Genomic DNA, 21,460 nt, shown 5'->3' on the forward strand with positions numbered 1-21,460 from the left:
TGGAGGGCGTTTGACTGACTCTAGTGTGTGTTCATTAATTCACTGATATACCGGATATAGTTCACTGGATTATAGTCATTTGTTGCTGCTACGGGAATTGACTGACTGACTGACTGACTGAAGAGAGAGAGAGAGAGAGAGAGAGAGAGAGCCTACACCGTGTGCATCAGTGTGGAATCATCCATTAATATTCACTGTAGTATACCTTGCTAAACATACTGTGTGTGTGTGTGTGTGTGTGTGTGTGTGTGTGTGTGTGTGTGTGTGTGTGTTGCTGGAATATGGATAAGTCGTTCCCCGTGAATCTTTTGTAGGGAAATGACAAACCCACAACCATATGACGTCATTACTCCACACACACACTTCTGACGTCACCATCCCACTTATATGACGTCATCACTCCCAAATCCATATGACGTCATCACCCCACCTATATGACATCATCACCCTCACCCCCTCCAACCCATGCAAGACTAAATTGTGACGAATGGGGTGATGGGGGGGACATGAACCAACCAAGAAGCAGGTAATAACTCCTCCCCCCTCTTACACACCTGAGAAAGAGAACCTCCCCCCCTCATTATGGAGAGATGGGGGGTGGGTGGGTGGGTGGGTGGGTGGGTGGGTATAGACATTCCTCACGTTATACTCCTCATATATCCAGCCATAAAGAAGTGTTTTATTACTGTATATTTTACCTGGGAGAAGCATCATTTATACACAGACACACACACATACATACATGCACATACACACAGGGTAGGAGACATTCATACATACACGGGATAGGAAACCAACAGAGGGATACACACACACACACACACACACACACACACAGGTAGAACATTAATAACTCAGGTAGGTTAAAACAGTAAGATTAAATACAGTACAAACTTTCACCTTTCTTAACATACATCAACTTTCTATCTCCATTCTCTGTTTCTCTCCTCACTTTCAAAACTTTCTAATTTGAGAGGAGAAGAAAGTAATCCCGTTCCAGAAGATAGATAGACAGACATATGGCTGTCATTTTTTCCCGAGAGACAGATAAAGAGACATACAAATACAAACAAACACAAAAACACAAACAATTCACACAAACAACAAAACTCTCTTCTACTTTCTTTTATCTCTCTCCTTTCCCCTTCCCAAAAAATGAAAATAAAACTTTCATTTTTATCCCCAAAAGAAAGTTGAGAGTGAAAGCATACAGAGTGGCTCACAGGGGCAATAAAACAGTGGAATGTCTTCATGATACGACCCGCCCAAGTGTTGTACTGGGGGGATACAGAAGGTAGAGGGGGGTACAGGTAGGGGGGATACAGGTGGGGGGGCAGAGGGTACAGGGTGGGGGGTACAGGTAGAGGGGGATACAGGTGAGGGGGGTACAGGTAGGGGGGATACAGGTAGAGGGGATACAGGTGAGGGGGATAGAGGTAGAGGGGGAGGAGGGGGGATACAGGTAGAGGGATACAGGGGGTGGGGGGATACAGGTGGGGGGGGATACAGGTGGGGGGGATACAGGAGTACAGGGGAGTGGGGTACAGGTAGAGGGGGATACAGGTGAGGGGATACAGGTAGAGGGGGTACAGGTAGAGGGATACAGGTGGGGGGATACAGGTAGGGGGGATGAGGTAGAGGGGGATACAGGTATACAGGTAGAGGGGGGATACAGGTAGAGGGGGGATACAGGTAGAGGGGGATACAGGTGGGGGGATACAGGGGGGGGATACAGGTAGAGGGGGACAGGTAGAGGGGGGGATGGGTGGGGGGATACAGGTAGAGGGGATACAGGTGGGGGGGGACAGGTAGAGGGGATACAGGTGGGGGGGATACAGGCAGGGGGGATACAGGTGGGGGAGGTATGTAGGGGGGGGATACAGGGAGGGGGATACAGGTAGAGGGGGTACAGGTAGAGGGGGATACAGGTAGAGGGGGATACAGGTAGAGGGATGGGTAGAGGGGGGTACAGGTAGAGGGGTTACAGGTAGAGGGGGATACAGGGAGTGGGGGGTACAGGTAGAGGGGGATACAGGTAGAGGGGGATACAGGTAGAGTAGGATACAGTGTTTGGTGATATGAGAGAGAGAGAGAGAGAGAGAGCATAAATCCTACATCACACACACACACACACACACACACCCCGTCCCCAGACCATCAATAATCGACCACCTGTAATTTAAACTCAACAGGTAACACGAAAATATACCTTAATATTTAATGAAGACAAACTATTAAATAACTCAAATTAGAAGTATAAGTTTAATATCGATAATGGGGGAAGAAATTTACCTTCCTAATAACTCTTCACTACTGGAAGCAATATACAGGGTGTGTCAGAATGGAAATTGAGATATTTTCTGTGGATATTGGTTTGTGATAATTTTTTTGCGGGACACCCTTTGAATTGTTATTATTTTCATTACTAGGAATATATATAGCAGTGACAGCTGTGTTAATAGAGGTATATATGTAGTTTATATAATATATACACAGGTAGATATATACAGGTGGTTATATAATTCATTTGGTGATTAATATAAATTGCAGGTAGAGATATATGGATATATGATTTATAAATTAGTAGAATAATCGTGTAGGTACAGGTAAAGATACAGGTACACACACATATATACAGATACACATAGATACACATACACACACAGATATAGGTACAGATACACACACAGATATACACACACAGATACACACATATACAGATACACACACAGATACATACATACACACAAAAGTACACACACAAAGCGGGAAGTCAGGGTTAGGTTAGGTTTGGTTAGAGGATATAAGTAATGAAAGTAAAAGAGCTACAGCGAACCATTTGTAACTTGTGAGGTGAACAGCAGTGTACAGTATCTTAATGAAAACGTCAATACAGGGATAAATTAAGAGAATAAACGACCTTAGGAGGAGAGGGGTGAAGGGGGTCGGTTTTGGGGTGATGGGAAGTGTTTTAGGGTGATGGGAAGTGTTTTGGGGTGATGGGAAGTGTTTTGGGGTGATGGGAAGTGTTATAGGGTGATGGGAAGTGTTTTGGGGTGATGGGAAGTGTTATAGGGTGATGGGAAGTGTTTTGGGGTGATGGCAAGTGTTTTGGGGTGATGGCAAGTGTTTTATGATGATGGGAACACACGAACCTTTAATATCAGAACGCAAATCCACTTCCCTCACTTCACCTATAGAGTAAACGTGTAAAAAATACATAAATAAACAAAAGCCCGAAACTTAAAAGACTCAGAATCCATCAATAAATTCTTAAAGATTCTAAACCCACTTAGGTTGGTTCAGATAGTCTTTGGCGCCACTCGTTTATTGATCCTGATGACGTCACATACACAATGTACTTTACTGTGCATATATATCGGAAATGACCAAACGCATAGTGAATTCCTTTATAAATGACTATCAAATACACACTATTGGTGGTTGTGTTTTATTATAGGTGGAGTGTGGTTTCGTAGATTGGTTATAAAAGGCGCGTCGTTGTGTCGTAGTTAGGCATAGAGCTGCATCAGTGTGTCATACTCGTAGATTCGTGTCATTGTGTCGTTATTACGTATGACCCTAAGTGCCGAAACGCAAGGTGTTACCCTGCTAGGGACTGTCAGTTGATTGAAAATGTCCAAAGGAGGCGCCACCAGACTGGTGCCTGCACTACAGAACCTCAGCTACCCAGAGAAATTAGACCGCCTACAACTACCTAAACACGGGCAAGGGGCGACCTAATTGAGGTGTATAAACATCTCAAGGGGCACTACTCAGTCGAGTGCACCTTTCTGGAGCTGACGGACGCTCGCCCCACAAGGGGTCACAGCTCAAGGTTGAAGAAGCCACTGGTCCAGAAAACTGTGAGGGCAAACTTTTTCGGAGTGAGAGTTGTGAACTCTTGGAACAATCTACCAGAGAGTGTTGTGACGGCACCGAGTGTGAGCTCTTTCAAGACCAGACTTGACCAACACTGGAGCGGGTTTAGGTACATTCAGGAGTCAGTGCAGGCCCAGTACTTGCCAACAGTGCGTGACAGACACATGACCGATCGCCCAAACGGCTAACGAGCCGATCAGTGGTGAAGAGGATAAAAGTAAAAGTAAAAAGATGGAAAAGTGTTTTAGACCCCAAAATCCTTTAAGGGTCAAGTCTTAGATTGATAAACAACAATAAAACCAAACAATAAACAACACATGACACACGATAACCATAACACAGATAAGAAATAATAACAACGGATTACACAATTAATCCTCCAAGTGGTGGTCAAAATTCCTAAAGGCACAACTCAACACTAAATCCTAAAAGAATGATGTAGGCAGTAAAGCATCAGTTGAGAACCAGACTGGCATAATAACTCCCAGTAATAGCCCAGAGTTATGGCCTATTAGCTCTCATGGGGGGGGGTGGAGGACGAGCTAAATGAGAAATCTTCCCGCCTTTAAAACGTAAATAAATTAATCCTTTTGGATGTATATTTAAATAAATTAATCCAAAAATCCCTTTGTAAGACTGTAAATATTTATAATGAGGTATTAATCTGAGTAAGTAAAGTATGTGAAGTAGATAGATATATTTGGGAGGGGGTGGATAAATTTGTTTCAGTTTCCCTTGTTTATTTTCCATAGACTCGCCGTTTTCTGTGAGTCCTTTTTCTCATCCACACACACACACACACACACAGAGGACACTTATAAACACAAAATGCTTTCAAAATATTACTAAAAAAATGCCCTAATTTAAAAATGCCTTAAAAACACGAGAATGCCACAAGGTAAAAATGCCATAACGGTAATAAGAGAATTAATTAAGACATACCTTGACGTAAACAGAACCCCCCAGGTAAAGGGTCTTATTACACTATAGTTCACCTTTGTTAATGAGTTGGTATTATCTCCAGGTGTGTAGTGAGTAGCCAGGTTAGACTATAACCCAGTATATCAACAGTACAACTTCACAACACCATTAATATTACATCTACACCATCACAACACCACCAGTATACCATAACACCACCAGCAGTACACCATCACAACACCATCATAACACCACCACCCACAAAATAACTCAATTAATTCCTAAACAGACGAATATCTCTTTTTGGTTTCATCTATCGGTACAACAATAATACAACGCTGTGAACAACACCTGGAGTAATTACTAATTAATCTTGTTACTGACTGATGAATTATGGTAACACAGGTGGGTGAACTGAGTCATGTGGGGGCTGAGTTGAGTCAGTTTAGCAGTAGGAATGACGTTTAAACTGACTGATTGACTGACTGATAATACCACTGAGAGATTTTTTCTTCTGTAGATTCATTTTCGTTGTATTTTATTGACTAAGCTTTCCTCACTAATGTAGAATAGATAATTAAGTTCTTCTAAATCATATTAAATCGAAAAATGTGTTAAATTGTAAAAAAAAATAACGTGGATGAGTGGTTAGAGTACTCACATTCCGTCCTGAAGGTCAATGGTTTGATCCCCAGCCACTCATAGTCCATCTAGATGTAAGTGGTTCCTGATTTTGCAGTTGAGGAAGTGAAGGTTGTCTAGTGCAGTGTGGACCATGATGCCTCCCTGTAGATTGAAGGGTTTTAGTATAATAATACTACTACTACTAATAATAATAACACTACTACTACTACTTTTACTACTACTACTACTATTATTCCTCCTCCTCCTCCACCACCACCAGCATCATCAATTAACAGACATATATAGAGAGAAAACTTGTGCAATTGCAGGTACGAATGCAACATAATGCACCCCCATTATATATTCATTATCTAGACCAGGTGAAGCTCGGTTCCAATTCCCCAGCCCATTAAGGTACGTCTGTCTGTTCAATTATTACAAAAATATATCCACTTACGGCCCACTAGAGGGATTTTTGGTTATTGATGGTTGTTGTTGATGGCTGTTGTTGTTATTGGTGGTTGTGGTGGTGGTTGTTGTTGATGTTTGTTGCTGTTGTTATTGATGTTTATTGTTGTTGTTGTTATTGATGTTCATTGTTGTTGTTGTTATTGATGTTTATTGTTATCAGGAAGGGAGAGAGGAGAATGGATGGGATGGAGGGTAAAGAAGGAGAAAGAAGATGGGGAGAAGGGGAGGTAGAGGTAGGGATGGAGAGAGAAGTGGAAGTAGGAGAGGGGTGGAGAAGGGGGTAGAGGGGGGGGTAATCACAGCTTAATCACCACTAATGACCAAGGGATTTATTAGAGCTGTCCACTTAAAAATATGAGTTTTTACGTCACTAATTAAAGGTGTGCGTCGTTCATTGTGATACCTGTCCTTCAGTGGTGAGGCAAAGATGCGTAAAAGGTGTGTGTGTGTTGCTTTACGAGAGAGAGAGAGAGAGAGAGAGAGAGAGAGATTTTGGAAGGTTTCAGCTGAGCGGGAAGCAATTAACACGGAGTCACCTGTTTTGTTTGATTAAGCAAATTGTTGTAATGACTTCGGGTTGGAGGTCGGAAGAACGAGTGTGGCGATGAGTTAGAGAGAGAGAGAGAGAGAGAGAGAGAGAGAGAGAGAGAGAGAGAGAGAGAGAGAGAGAGAGAGAGAGAGAGAGAGAGAGAGAGAGAGAGAGAGAGAGAGAGAGAGAGACATACATTCATACAGACAGACACACAGACACATCACAAACTCCTGGTGGTGTAGCGAGGGATACACTGTCAGGTTCTGAGGTCTTAGGAGGAAGAGGAGGAGGGGGGAGGGGGAAGAAGAAGTGGAGGAGAAGGATGAGGAGGAGGGGAGGACGAAGAGGAGGAGAAGGAGAACGAGAAGGAAAACGAAGAAGATCTGCTATCAAGTTTCTGGTGCTAAGGGGGAGGGAGGAGGAAAGACGAAGGGAAGAAGAGGAGGGAGGAGGAGAAGAAGGAAGGTCACAGGAGGCTCCCCAAGAGTGTCAAAATGTCAAGAGGTAACAACTCCTGACTGACAAGTGAAGTTAAGGAGGATATCACCTGGAGATCACCTGTCTTGGAGATTAATTAATTATTACCTTCACCTGTCCTCCTACCTTGAGTTTAGGAAGTGTTATTGTGATGTGCATTGATGTTGTTGTGATGTGTATTGATGTTGTTGTTGTGATGTGCATTGTTGTTGTGTGCATTGTTATTGGTAAGATAGTTCATAAAATAGACGATGGTTAAAGAGAGAGAGAGAGAGAAACAAACATTTTCTCTCCCTCGTGGTCATTTCCTCCTCACCTTGGCATCAATGACACACATATAACACCCTCAAGTCACCCTTAAGGCGACACCTGGTCCTCGAGGGTGACATAAAGGACTCTAGGGTGACATAAAAAACTCAGAGAAGACCTTAGCGTGAACATGAGGTGACGCGTGTCTCTCTCTCTCTCTCTCTCTCTCTCTCTCTCTCTCTCTCTCAAGCCAATGTAACAATACCACTCCTTAACTACTCTCCTCCCCCGCCCCCTCCTCTCATTAGTAACAAACAACCGACTCAACTCTAATGACCCTGAACTACCCCACTGACGATGATTAACAAGGCAGGGCTACAGTAAAAAAATAAAATACTCCTTTTAACGAACATCAATCTAATGGGTATAGTCCGTTATAAGGAGGTTTCATATATAAATAACCTCGATATAACGGACTACGTACACTACTCTCTCATATAGTCCGTTAAATAGAGGTCTCACTGTTTGTATTTGTTTACCTTGATCTTGCTAATGGCTGTTTACACAATATCTACAGGTAAACAACAAAACAGGTAAGTCTCTTTGGATAATTTGGAAACACGATGGATGGAGAATTGAGATAATGGTTGATAAATAGGAGGGAGTGGAAGATGGGAGGTGGAGGAGGAAGAGGATGAAGGAGAGTGAAGAGGGAGGAAGAGGTGGTGGTGGGAATAGGAGGTGGAAGAAGGTGGAGGAAGGTGGAGAAGAAGAGGAATAAGAGGAGGAGGTGGAGGAGGAGGAGGAGGAGGGAGGACGAGGAGGAGGAGGAGGAGGAGGAGGAGGAGGAGGAGGAGGAGGAGGAGGAGGGAGGAGAGGAGGAGGAGGAGGAGGAGGAGGAGGAGGAGGAGGAGAAAGAAGAAGATAATGGAGGACAGAGAGCAATGTGAAATATAAACCATGGAAGAAGATGAAGAACAAGAATAACAATAACAACAACAACAAAGAATTAAAAGAAAGAACAATTAAAAACAAACAAACAAACAAACAAAAAAACAACAACAAAAATAAACACAAACTCATTTCGACAACACAATCTGGAACTAGAAAGAAGAATGAATATCCAGTCGTTTATAATGTTAAACTGAGATTATGTTCATTAATTCCGGCTCACCAGTTAGGTACAAGATAAACAGCCTCCATTATTACACAAAATAAACAATGTGTTATATGTGTGTATGTGTATGAGTGTATGTCGTATTTGTCCAGGTGTTTTATAGGTAATGGTGTGGGTGGTGTGGGGTGTGGAGGGGGTGTGGGTGTGTTAGGGTGTGGGGGAGGGAGGTAACTGTGTGTGTGTGTGTATGTATGACAGAGAACATACCCCCCCACACACACACATACTCCCACCCTCCCCCCCACACACTCACACACACACCAAGAAAGGGGGGTTTTGTCTCTAATTAAGGCAATTAGTCGTGCTTGTTAGACCAGTAGCCAAAAGAACCCGCGCCTTCTTTAATATTTCACAAAAACACTTCAAGGCTCTCAACCTCAATCACTAATTAACGAAAAAACACAAGAAAATTAAGACTATTATTATCATTCGAGTATTTTTCTTCCTTTTGTTATGATGATCATTTATTTTCACCGAGATTTTATTTAAAAGTGGAATTTGATTTAAGTTCGTGGTCTCTGGGTGTAAATTTTCCCGCCAAATATTGTAAACACTGTGATATCTGAGAGTTAATTATAAGGTGGTGAGAGAGAGAGAGAGAGAGAGAGAGAGAGAGAGAGAGAGAGAGAGAGAGAGAGAGAGAGAGAGAGAGAGAGAGAGAAGAGAGCCAAGAATTCAGCAGTACCCCCCCCCCCAAAAAAAAGAAGCTGATTGCCATTAAACTTTCTAATTTAGAAGGGTAATTCCCTTTCTTTTGTCTGGGTGAGAGAAAGTGAGAGAGAAAGAGAAAGTTCTACTCTCTATTACATTATCTACAACATAAGAAAGTGACTCGAATTTTTGTAAATGGGAGAGATTTTATTTATTTTTTTTTAACATAGTACCGCTTGTAGGAGGAGGAAGAGGAAGAGGAAGAGAAAGAGGAGGAAGAGAGGAAGAGAGGAAGAAGAGAAGACGACAATAAAAGTAACATTGACATTTGCAACTTGTTTGATGTGCAGTGAGTGAGGGTGAGAACTGCCCCAGGGTGAACTAAGTGACAATTAACCAACCCTAACCTTACCTACCCTAACCTAACCTAACCTAACCTAACCTAACCTAACCTAACCTAACCTAACCTAACCTACACCGAGAATACATTATATCTTATTTAAAACATAATCATCCGCCTGACGCTATACGAAACTATATTACTGTCCACCCTGTCTGTATACCAGCGAGCATACACGAATTATACCAGCGAGCATACACGAATTATACCAGGGCATACACGAATTATACCAGCGAGCATACACGAATTATACCAGCGAGCATACACGAATTATACCAGCGAGCATACACGAATTATACAGTAGCATGAGCATACACGAATTATACCAGCGAGCATACCCCAAGCATACCCCAAGCATACCCCAAGCATACCAACAAGCAATTACACCATTACAGTTAGAATCTGCCTTCACACACCCAATAACAAACAGGAAAATGAATTCGTTTTTTTTTAATATAATTGTAGAAATAAGTTTAGCGACGTGTAAGAGAGACTGGCTGTCAGACGCAGGTGGCTGGACTTATCTGGGTTACTGTGTTCACGGCAGCCCAACCTAACACCAAGGTAATGAGGTGGTGGGTTATCTGTTTACTGACCTGTGTGTGGGAGGTGAGGTGGGGTGAGGTGGGGAGGGAGGGGTGGGAGGGAAGAGGGTGGGAGGGAAGGGGGTGAGTGAGGGTGGTGGGGGGGGGGTGTTTGAGAGAGAGACAGACAAAAATATTCCCACAGCATACAAAAAAAACACCACCTCGTTTAATCGTCTTACACACACACACACACACACACATATTCCCTCCAAACACACACACAAACCCCTTCCTATATACACACAAACACCACCTCTTCCCATACACACAAACAAACACCAACACAAAAACAACCTAAATTATTGTCATGTACACCTTTTTCCTCCTCCTCCTACCTTCCGTTTTCGACTTAATTTACCTGTTAATTAAGGTGAGGTTCGCAGAGTGCACCCAGAAAATTACGTTTGTAAGTTACAGTCAATACTTTGTCTCCATAACGTGACTCTCTCTCTCCTTACTGCCACCTGAGACCTCCCCCCCACCCCAGGTGAGAGTAACTTTTACGTCCACACAGTTACTAGAGTAATTGGGTGATTTAAGAGTAACTGGGTAACTGTTAAAGTGATTGGTAGGTTGGGAAAGTGACTGTGAATGAGTGTGGTATAACTGGGAACACTTAACTGGAGACACTCACAAAGTAATTGGTAACTGCTATAGTAATTGGGAGGTCTTAAAGTGACTGGGAAAAGCTAAAGTAACTGGTAGATTGAGTGAGTAACTGGAAGCTCTTGAAGTAACTGGGAAGGCTTAAAATAACTGGTAATTAGTGAGTGTCTGGCGTTCTGTGACGTTAACTGGGCGCTTATGATGTATCTGGCACTTCTGGAAAATATATGGTTACCCAGGGAAAGTATATAGCAAGTCAGAGAAAGTATTTAGCAACTCAGGATAGTATCTAGCAACTCAGGAAAGTATCTGGCAACTCAAGGAAGTATTTAACAACTCAAGGGAAAAAAAACTGGCAACTCCTGGAAGTATATGGCAAATTAGTCAAGCAACTGGCCATTCACAGAGATGGTCGAGTTGCCACGTATTATTTTTCTCAGTTAAAAAAAAGGAGTTTATGGCGGGTGTGGGATACGAGGTTCCTTGGGCGAGATTTTTTGCATGATATACTGATGAACTTTTGTGGCTGTGAACCGTGGGGGGAAGGGGGGGGATGGGGAGGGGGGAAATAAGGAGAGGGAGATAAAGCGAGTAAGGGTAGGGGGAAGGGGAAGGGTAGGGGAGCAGGGAGAGGGGAAGAGAGAGAGGGGGAATAGGAGGAAAGGGGAAAGAGGGAGAGGGTAGGTGGATGATTAAAGTTAAGGGGAAATAATAGGAGGAAATGGGGGAAGGGTAGGAGGAGGATGAGAGGGAGGAGGAGGGGAAAGGGTAGGGGGAGGAAAGGGAAGAAGGGAAGATGTGAAACGGTAGAGGAAGGAGGAGGAGGAGGAGAGAGAAGAGAAGAAACAGAAAGGGGGAAAAGAAGGGAACCATTTTCAGACATTTCTTACACACAAACCTAAAAAAAATAACAGAGAAAAAAGAAAAAATAATTATATAACTATGAGAAAAAAAAGGTCCACCTAAATAATAGTTACCCTCAAAAACCTGTATAATCTTGGGTCATTTTCTTACACAAACCCATTTTCTTTTAATAGTAAAAGAAACGTGAAGACCAGCCCATCCAGTTTATTTCACGTGAAGATTAAACACCCTAACGCTACCTTAGAGGAGGGGGGAGGGAGGGGAAGGAGAGGCCTTGGAGGGGTAATAATTATAGGAGAGGGGAGGGGGGAGGTGGGGAGGTGGGGGAGGGGTGGGAGGCTTGAGGTAGGTAATTATATTTCAGGTGTGGGAGGGGAGGGGTGGGGGAGTGGGGAGGGGTGTGGGGAGGTGGGGGAGGGGTGGGGAGGGTGTGGGGGGACGACGACATGACTCCCTCTATCCTTAATGTGTGTTGGGGGATTGGGGAGAGGAGGAAAGGGGAGTAGATGGGGAGGTGGAGAGAATAAGGAAATAGGAGGAGGGATGAAGGAGTGAGATAAGAAGGAAAAGAGGGAGGGAGTGAGAGAAGGAAGGAGTTAGGAGGAGAATGAAGGAAGTTGTACAGTAAGAACCAGCTTATTACTGTCTCAGGTGTAGTCAAGTACACAGGGGTTGATTACACACACCACAACTACATTCCACACCTGTACACAAGAGTTCACACAGCCAGTACAATCTACACCTGCACACTTATTGGCTCCTACACCTGACAGTTGAACAAAACACACGATACACATTTCTGAGCGCCGGGAGATACAGTTTTACTCTTCCAATTCATTTATTAAAATCAGCCTCATTTGCATATTGAAGAGACGTAATAACATGCAAAAACCCAGAATAATTAAAAATTCAGTATAGGTGCCAATTTCTCCCAGCCCCCCCAGCAGAGAAGTAGAAGGCAGCCTCCCAAGCCCCGGATAGTGAGTATGAGTGACCGAGGATTGTGAGCTCTCATCAGTGAGGTATGAGTGACCGAGTGACCATTTTGTAACTAACCAAACACAATATAAAACGCAAACGCACTTTTAAAACACACTCAACACAGCAAGCTCACACACACACACACACACACACACACACACACACACACACACACACACACACACACACACTAAACTAAGGAAGATTGTAGTTAAGTAATTCAGGGTTGAGAGGAAGATTAAACACCGGAGATGTTCCGGGTTGTGGAGTGGTGATGGTGGTCTCTCTGTCCACCTCCCCCCTCTCTCTGCACCTCCCTCTCTCTCTCTCTCCCCTCGTCAGTCAACAACCATAACACCTATCTCGTTGAAAGAAAACAAAGACCCCCCTGTACGTGTATGTTAAACCGTGTTTGTTTTTAGGTGGTGACGGAAGACCTCCCTATCTCTCTCTCTGCAAAACTCATCCCAAACACTAATATTGCTAACTTTTCATTTGAACACTTGCACACACACACACACACACACACACACACACACACACACACACACACACACACACGCACACATACATACATACATATACTCCACAACAAACGCTTTTATAAATAATTTTCACTTATGACTCTCTCATTCTCTCACCTCCACTCTCTCTGTCTCTCTCTCAACTTTCTCTCTCTTCTTTTCTCTAAGTTAATGTAAGGACCACCACTTCTCTCTAATTAAGAAAGTAGGTTGGGAATTGTTGTTAGTTTTACTTTTGCCTGGAGTGAAAAAAAGTATAAACAAAGTATAAAAAGGGTCTTTCTTATTCTTGTTATTATTACTTTTCTCTATATTTCTTTCTTTCTTTCTGTCTTATCGCTCGTCTCTTTCTCTCGCTATATCTCCCCCAGCTTATATACCTCTTCCACAGCTTACCTCCCCCTCCCCAGCTACCTCCTCCCCTTCCCCAGTTTATCTTTCCCTCCCAAGCTAATACCTCCCCTTCCCCCAGCTTACCCCTCTCTATATCCTTTCTCTCACTTCCCTTACCTCTTTCCCTTCCTTCCTCCCTCCCCATGACCTATCTCACTTCCCCACCTCCACACACACCTCCAACCCTCAACCCCCCTCCAATCACAACACAACAAACCGGGAGAATATTAACACGAGTAGTCATAACTGTTCAGTACAGTGAGGGGGGAGAGGAGAGGGGTGAGGAAGAGGGGTGAGGGGAGAGGACGGGTAAGAAGGTAAGGAGGTTAGGGTGATGCGAGGGTTTTGAGGGGAGAAGCAGGGGGATGAGAGGGAGAAGGGGGGTGAAATGGATTAGAGGTCTGTACGTCCGTCTGTCTATCTGCCTTTCTTTTCTTTTTCTTTCTTTCAACTTTCCCGCCCTTCTTCTGTCTTCCCTCACCACCACCTCCTTCCTCACCACCACCTCCCTTCCCTCACCACCACCTCCAGACCTCCCACCACCTCCTCACCACCACCTCCCTTCTCACCACCACCTCCACCCTTCCTCACCACCACCTCCTTCCTCACCACCACCTCCCTTCCTCACTCACTACCTCCCTCACCACCACCTCCTTCCCCTTCTGATATTTGATCAAGGAGTTTTATGTTACAGGGTCCGGTTTTTGCCGGAGGGAGAGGCGGGAGGGGAAGAGGGGGGAGAGAGAGAAGGAAGAGGGAAGAGTGATATGAATTATGGATTTGGTCTTCCTTCCCCCTCCCTCCCACTTCCTCCCTCTTCCCTCTTTCCTCCCTCCCTCCTGGCCATCAATATTGAACGAGAAGTATTTGCTAATTTTTTTTTTCTTATTTAAATTTCAGCATATAAAGAGGTGTGTGTGTGTGTGTGTGTGTGTGTGTGTGTGTGTGTGTGTGTGTGTGTGTGTAAGAAAGTCAAATCGTAAGAAGAAACATTTCAGCGTACTTTCTGGATACTTTCCACGATGTCGGAAGCAAAATATTTCTTACAATGTATACAGGTACAGTATTTTCCCAAACATTTACTAAATACTTTTCTAAATACTTTCCCAATACTGTCGCTAATTACTTCCCAATACTTACTATATTCTTCCCACTTACTTCTCTCACTAATTACTTGACACTCTCTCCTGATGTTTCACCAAATACTTTCCTGCTACTTTCACCAAACACTTTCTCGATACTTTCACTAACTACCTCCCCGTTACTTTCACCAGGTACTTAGAAAATGAGTATATAATTTCCCAAAAAAGAAAGCAATGTTAGGCCATTTCTATTCCGTTCCACTAATTACCATAATTTGCTGGGCAATTAACATTCACCTCATTTGCATAGAAGGCCTTCTTGTGTTCTTCTTGATGACCCCCACGACCCCCCTCCAGTTAGGTCCAAATGATGGGGGAGAAGGGCAGTGGGGTACTTCCTCGCCTTTCTTTTTCTTTTCTCTAGTCGCTTCCCTTCCTACCTCCTCTCTTCACTCTCTTCTCTCCTTTTCTTTCCTCTCCTCCCTCCTTCTTCCTTCTCATTCTCCCCCTCCCCTTTATCTCCTGCCCTCTCCCTTCTCCCCCTCCCTATCCCTCCCTTTATATTGAACTCACAGGCTTTTCCTCCCCTTAAGGTGAAAGGCTACCACGTCGGGAATTTTTAGCTCATAATATCCAGAACACGACCCTTGTCCTCCAGTTGAATTCTGTGTTTCAATTAGTTCCGGGTCACGCTCCTATAAACTGTTTCTTTTAGACTCTTGTAACTAACCCGAACTGTAATATATAAACTTAGAAGAGTGTAAAGTTAAACTAAATTAGCCCTATTGGTAATTTAACCTAACCTAACCATAGCCTAACTTAACCTAACCTAATCTAACCCAACTTAACCTAACCTATCTATCTCTCTCTCTCTCTCTCTCTCTCTCTCCCCTCAGGTATGGTATCACACAACAAGGTACAAAACGACCCACACAACGTAAATTCGTTATCCGACGGACACGCACCAGACGCTTAATTCACTATAACGAACCGACCAATCAGTGATCAGGTGAGATTACATTGCCTCGCGCGGTGATTGGTCCGGGCTAAAAACAAAAAACAAACAAAAACATGGTTTAAGAATGTCGTATGTGGATCCTGTGTGTGTGTGAAGGATATGGAATCAGGACGTCTCAAGGATACTTTTTTTGTTTTTGTTTTAAGGATTCTGGGAGTAAGGGAATTGTGGGTAATGAGGTGACCAGGTTGTTTACATGACGTCAAAGATAGACCTTTAGCAATTAATTTTTTTTTTGGCTTGTAGATCTAAAGATTAAGATAATATTTCTAAGGTAGAGTCATGGGGTTATTTCGCCGCCATCTTTGTCGACCCGAGGGAAGGGAAAAATAACAGCATCTCGTTACGGTACAATGTCGTTTGGCGTCATCTTAGTGTCGTAGTTGTAAGTGAGTTAAGTTAAGGACGTTGTCGTGTTTAGTGAGGAGATGGGGAGCTGTTTGGGTCTGGGGAAGTACACACACATACGTACACATACATACATATATTACATACATACATGCAAACATACATACATACATACATGCATAGACATCCCTCCCATCACATCTCCGCAATACACACACACACACACACACACACACACACACACACACACACACACACACACACACACACACACACACACACACACACACACACACACACACACACACACACAAAACAAATTCAAAACACCATAAAACACCCACTTCCTTCCCTCCCTCCCCCAAAATAATGTCAAGTTTGTTTTACTGGCCAGCTCCAACATGCCCGAGAACCCACCCACCCACCAAACCACCCACCCACCAACCCACCCATCCGCCCACCCAATTTGCATATTGCCAAAAAACTAAAGATGCTGTTGTACTCAATACGCTACAGCAGTAAGCGGAATAATTAGATAGAGGTACAATCAGTGGTGGGTGAAATTGACAAATGAAGTGGTGGGTAGGGGTTGACCGTGTGGTGGTGGTGGGGGTTGACCGTGGTGGTGGGGAGGGTGACCGTGGTGGTGGGTAGGGGTTGACCGTGGTGGTGGGAGGGTGACCATCTGGTGGTGGGTACGGGTGATAGTGGGGAGGAAGGGTGGTGATAGTGGTGGTGGTGGGGAGGTTGGGGTGCTAACAGTGGTTTGAGAGCTACAGACCTGACAGTAATGGGAAGGAAGAACTGGTTGTGGTGGACTAAGGGAGAGGGAGGGAGAGAAAGTAGGTTCAATAATTAGACAGTGAACGATGGATGCTGAGGGAAGAAGTGTGTGTGTGTGTGTGTGTGTGTGTGTGTGTGGCTCAACAATGTGTGTGTGTGTGTGTGTGTGTGTGTGTGTGTGTGTGTGTGTACAAGTCAATGATCATATATGTATGTATGTATGTATGTATGTATGTATGTATGTATGTATGTATGTATAAGCACCTCACCCCGGGCTTGAGCTGGGTGATATTGGACCAAAATTGTGTATTACCAAGTATTTGTTTCCCCTCACACCTCATGCATCACTCAGTCCCCTCATCTTCCCTCACTCTCTTCCCCTCACACCTCTTGCATCACTCAGTCCCCTCATCTTCCCTCACTCTCTTCCCCTCACACCTCATGTCTCACTCAGTCCCCTCACTCACTTCGCTCCCCTCATGTCCTCAGTCCCCTCATCTTCCCTCCTTTCTCTCTTCCCCTCCACACCTCATACATCACTCAGTCCCTCATCTTCCCTCACTCTTCCCCTCCACCTCATGGTCTCACTCAGTCCACTCACACCTCAGTCCCCTCCTCCTTCACCTTACACCTCATGCATCCTCCAGTCCCCTCATCTTCCCTCACTCTCTCTTCCCCTCACACCTCATGTCTCACTCAGTCCACTCACACCTCAGTCCCCTCACTCTCTTCCGCTCACACCTCATGTCTCACTCAGTCCCCTCACTCACTTCACCTTACACCTCATGCATCACTCATACCCTCACTCTCTTCCCCTCACACCTCATGTCTCACTCAGTCCCCTCACTCACTTCCCCTCACACCTCATGCATCACTCATACCCTCACTTCCCCTCACCCACAACAACACACAAAAAACACAGCTCGATGTTTACAATTTTGACAGAAATGTTTGGGTCTTCCGTCAACTTTTTTCTGATTTTATTTTCCCATTTTTTTCGTCTTAACTTAAGATGTAAGAAAGTATTAAACTAACTCATTTAAGTTAACCTAACCTAACCTAACCTTCCCTAACCTAACCTGTGAAATTAATTTAAAATACAAAGATGGATTATCAAATGTCCGTATGTCAGAATTTATTGAGTTCAGGTACAGTCTCAGGGCAATTTTGTCGCCATTTTGTCAGCTCAAGTTAGATACGTTCCCACATTAACCAGTTAAGAGGAAAAAATCTTAACTTAGGATCCCTTTGAGAATCCATCTTTGTGTCGTAAGTTAAAGAGTTTTTAAAAATTTTGGTGTGTGTGTGTGTGTGTGTGTGTCTCTTGCTTGGGACATTATAATTGACATTTAACATGGCCTGACACTGGGCTGACGACGACTCACAAGGCCTGACGCTGGGCTGACGAAGGGCTGACGCAGAGTAGTAGGTCGTCAGCAGCTACGAGGAGAACATCAGCCAGTGGGGGTTTATGACAACATATTTGCCGAGTCGTAAAGCTCTGACACGCAAATGAAGAAGCTGCCGTGTGTGTGTGTGTGTGTGTGTGTGTGTGTGTGTTTCTCTCTACAAATAGACAAACAGACGGAAGTTCAGACAACCAACACAAGCAGACAAAGAGAAGGTACAGACAAACAAACACAGACCGACAGACAGACAAGCAAACAAGCAAACATTAAAACAAATAATACAAACAAAACAGACACTCAGAAAGACATCAATCTCCACCCCCAACATGCACGGACAGACAAACACACACACACACACACACACACACACACACACACAGAACAGCTGATTATGTTTACAGTGACTCAGCTGGGCCATGGTGGGTTGTTGACTAACGTGGGGGTCATGTCAACAGCTGTTTCTCTGTCAATATACAACCCACTTCCCGTTTTCTTTACACATTTTGTTCCTTATTTTCCAACAGGGAGACGTTTTGTGAAATTGCTGTCCTGGCTGTCAAGTGGTAAGGGGCTGTATCAGAATGTCAGTGAGGAGAGGTAGGTGTGTGGGAGAGGGGAGGGGGGGTTGTATTGTGTTGTGTGTAGGGGTTGTTGTGTGTGTGGGGGTATTGTGTTGTGTGTGGGGGGTTTGTGTGTGGGGGTGTTGTGTTGTGTGGGGGGTTGTGTTGTATGTGTGTGTCTGTGTGTGGGATGAGGAGTGTTTAATGGTGGTGATGTGGTGATGGATGGTTGCACGGTGGTGGTAGTAGTGATTGTGGTGGTTGTGTGGTGGTGGTAGTAGTGGTGGTGTTCACGATACTATCAATTTTATTAAGTAAATAATAATAAGCTAACAACAACAACAACAACAACAACAACAACAACAACAACATTTCACTCATTTCTTACTGTAAACATTACCCGGTGACGTCATACAAAATGCAAATGTTTTTAATACCGAAAAAATAAACAAACACTGGCAACTGAACACAGGACCAACCATGATAGAATATGAAAACAAATTCCTAAACAAAATAATAAATAAAACGTATATTCTTTTAGCTTTGAGATGTCAGGAGATATTTAATTTGTTTATATAACCTACGTGACGCAAGTGGTGGAAAAGATGGCGTCAATATGTCCCCAAGACTGTAAGGATATAGTTACCTGCCCGAGTGAGTGTTCATATTGTGCTGTTGCCATGACGACCAGGTGGGTGGTGGTAGAGGAGGTGATGTTATTGTTGTTTGTTTGTTTGTTTGTTTGTCTCTTTCTCTCTCTGCTTGTTAATTGCTTCTCTACCTTCTGTTTATGTGTCTCCCTCCTGCTTGACTGTCTCCCTACCTACTTGTACTTCCCTACCCTACCCCCCTCCTGCTTGACTGTCTCCCTACCTACCTGTACTTCCCTACCCTACCCCCCTCCTGCTTGACTGCTAGTACGGGTCCTTCACTACCTGCTCGTCTGTGAGCCAACAGACACACACACACACACACACACACACACACACACACACACACACACACACACACACACACACACACACACACACACACACACACACATTTATAACGTGTACTTAACACTACCCAATATTTTATGGCGTCATTCTGCATTCATGACTCTCTCTTACTGTCTGTCTGTCTGTCTGTCTGTCTGTCTGTCTGTCTGGCTCTGTCTGTATGTGTCTCTCTCTTACACACTTTATCTATATGTCTTTCTCTCTTTATCTGTCTGTCTGTCAATCTGTCTTTTTTTGTGTCTGTTTCTCACTCAGGCTCGAGGATGAGTTGCTGGAGAGAGAGAGAGAGAGAGAGAGAGAGAGAGAGAGAGAGAGAGAGAGAGAGAGAGAACCTCCCCAATATAAATGTTATATCACCACTTTAAAAAACATCCAAAAAACATTATTTAGGTCACCTGTAATCCGGGCTCAACCTTACAAAAACGCAGGTGAGAAAATACGACAAAATTTATCAATCCACAGACAAACGAATGCATAGACACGTCGATCAAAAGACACCCACACTCGTTCATACATAGTCGAAGAGCGGGGTATAAAAACAGACTGACAAGCTCGGGTAGTTGATTAGACATACAGACAGACATATGGTGTAAACAGTGAGTTGTTTATTCCCATCAGTTGATTGTTTTGTTTGATGTTGGGGGTTTTGTTGGTACACACACACACACACACACACACACACACACACACACACACACACACACACACACACACACACACACACTGAATTGAGACAGGTAAACAGACTAACAGACAGACACCTCTCTACATGAAAAAAAACTAAATAAATTAAAAACGAATCAACAAATCATCTCTCTGTTTACATTCCCTTAATCACTAACATCACTACACTAACGACCCCTAATGACCCATAATGACCCTCAAATGCCTATTGTATCCTCGGGGTTGCTAGTTCTTGTGGTTATGCCGTTATTCCATACTGACAACTGAATTATCCCCCCTTCAAGAGATACAGCTCTGTAACCAACCTTCCTTCATCTCAAGGTACAGCAAATTGGATTACACCTGCCAATTAAACACACACACACACACACACACACACACACACACACACACACACACACACACACACACACACACACACACACACACACACACACACACACACTTCAGAATACATTAACAAGAGGTAAAAAAATGGATCTGAATGAACCTATGTCGGTATATGATGGTTCACACACACACACACACACACACACACACACAGAGCTAACTTTTCCTCCCTTCTTCAGGTTAGCCAATTTGCAGGTGCAGCAATTCTTCCACGGTGTTCTCCAGAGCCGCGTTTACCAGTTACAGTTATTTTCCGACGCCGGGAAGGAAGGGAAAAATAAATACAGAGCAGAGAAGACGGAGAAGACTTGGGGGAGGAGGGGAGGGGGAGGGAGGTGGTGGGAAGGGTGGTGGGTGACGGAAGGTGGTGGTGGACGGAAGGTGGTGGGTGACGCGGGGAAGGGAAAGAGGGAGGTGGAGGGTGAAGGTGGTGGGTGAGGAGGGTGGGGTGGTGGTGGGTGAGGAGGGTGGGGTGGTGGTGGGTGGTGGAGGGTGAGGAAATGGAGGAGACTATTTCTAGGACCAAAGGCTAGGAGACAGGGACAATCCACAGGATAGGACCTAGACTATCACCAAGACCTAGAGGTGGATAGTCTCTTGATTGGAGGTGGATAAAGCTGGTTAGGTGGGTAACGTGTTTGGATAGGTGTAGAGCGTGGATGAAATGGATAGTGTGTGGATAGGAGGTGGAAAAAGCGTCCTAAATAGGAAGTGGATGAAGTGTGTGGATAGGAAATGGACAAAGTGTGTGGATAGGTGATGGATAAAACAGGATAAGAGGTGGATAAAGCTGGATAGGAGGTGGATAAAGCCGAGTGTTCAGGAGCTTCTGGTATCCCGGCCTTC

Source organism: Homarus americanus, unplaced genomic scaffold, assembly GCF_018991925.1.
Source record: "Homarus americanus isolate GMGI-L3 unplaced genomic scaffold, GMGI_Hamer_2.0 scaffold16119, whole genome shotgun sequence".
Classification (NCBI taxonomy): Eukaryota; Metazoa; Arthropoda; class Malacostraca; order Decapoda; family Nephropidae; genus Homarus; species Homarus americanus.